Consider the following 1,548-nt stretch of genomic DNA (forward strand, 5'->3'; position numbering starts at 1 on the left):
TCATCTGGCTCGGGACAGATGAACGGTCCATTTCTTCTTTTAATTTCAAACTTATTTCAGGAGGTCAAGAACAGACCTTTCAACGTCTGACCATTATGGAAAGTTCCATTTTGTGAAGCGAGCAGTAGAAACCAATCATTACCGCTGTAACGAAAGAGGAAGTGGGTTTTGGCCAAGAAAATAAACTTAATGTAGGGTATATTATGAGAAGAGGGCACCTTGCAAGATGGACGTGTTTAATAAGCGCCCCCCCCCCCAGCTTTCCCTGACCGCTGTGGCCATGACATGCTGGTTTGCAGAAGCAGAGATAGATAGTTAACATGAGAATCGCCCTTCCCCTTTGAAGCAAGTTGACAAGTTTATGGAGTTGAAAATCTCCAAGAATTGCTGACAGCAGCAGTGAAGACGCTACTCATCCAACTGACCTGTCCTTCGTCATGCAGCAACTGTACCAGTTACAGATCAGGCTTTTACAGGAGGGAATCTTGCAACAGGCTCCAGTGGCCTCAGCATCTTGCCAGCTGTGCCCCTCCTAGCCTAGCCCCCTGACCACATAGTCACATGACACTGCCTTATACTATTGGTCCTTCAAGGGTCAGTATAGGCTACTCTTACTGGCAACAGCTCTTGAACATATGAACATATGAAGCTGCCTTATACTGAATCAGACCCTTGGTCCATCAACGTCAGTATTGTCTACTCAGACCGGCAGCAGCTCTTCAGGGTCTCAAGCTGAGGTTTTTCACACCTACTTGCCTGGACCCTTTTTAGTTGGAGATGCCGGGGATTGAGCCTGGGACCTTCTGCTTATGAAGCAGATGCTCTACCACTGAGCCACCATCCCTCCCCAGGGTCTCAGGTTTTTTTCAGCACCTGCAAGCTGATTGTTTCAACTGGAGATGCTGGGGAATTGAACCTGAGACCTTCTGCATGCCAAGCAGATGCTCTACTACTGAGCCATCCCAAAGACACTGCAGTTGTTATGGACCTGGACCACATATTCCATGGATGAAGCGCTCTGTGGCTGGAGGTTCTAGCAGAGTTTGGACTCTTTTTGACCTAAAGGCAAACAAGCTTCAAAAGTGGTTCCTCAAAGAATGAATGGTTTTAAGTTTAAGAGCCCTTTGCTCATTTGGGTCTTGAACTAGAAGGCAGCACTGAAAAATAAGGCCCCTTCCCAAGGCTTCCGGCAGTCTTCACATTGAGGAGGAGAGGGTTAAAGAGCCCTTTGCACATGTCTTTAATTAGGAGGTGGCACTTAACAGTAAGGCCTCTGCAAAGGCCTCTCTCGCTCTTCACATTGGGGGAGAATGGGTTAAAGAGCCCTTTGCCCATATGTTGAACTAGGAGGCATCACTGAACAATAAGGCCTCTGCAAAGGCCTCTCTCGCTCTTCACATTGGGGGAGAGTGGGTTAAAGAGCCCTTTGCCCATATGTTGAAATAGGAGGCATCACTGAACAATAAGGCCTCTGCAAAGGCCTCTCTCGCTCTTCACATTGGGGGAGAGTGGGTTAAAGAGCCCTTTGCCCATATGTTGAACTAGGAG

At 47.8% G+C, this 1,548-nt stretch overlaps 1 non-coding gene across 1 annotated transcript; it reads right to left on the reverse strand.

Moving 5' to 3' along the window:
* Positions 1 to 772: 772 nt before the first annotated feature.
* On the reverse strand, positions 773 to 847 carry TRNAM-CAU (transfer RNA methionine (anticodon CAU)). The gene has a single exon. It is a non-coding gene; the product is annotated as a tRNA-Met (tRNA).
* Positions 848 to 1,548: the final 701 nt, after the last annotated feature.

The sequence above is a fragment of the Heteronotia binoei genome, chromosome 3 (assembly GCF_032191835.1).
Source record: "Heteronotia binoei isolate CCM8104 ecotype False Entrance Well chromosome 3, APGP_CSIRO_Hbin_v1, whole genome shotgun sequence".
NCBI lineage: Eukaryota > Metazoa > Chordata > Lepidosauria > Squamata > Gekkonidae > Heteronotia > Heteronotia binoei.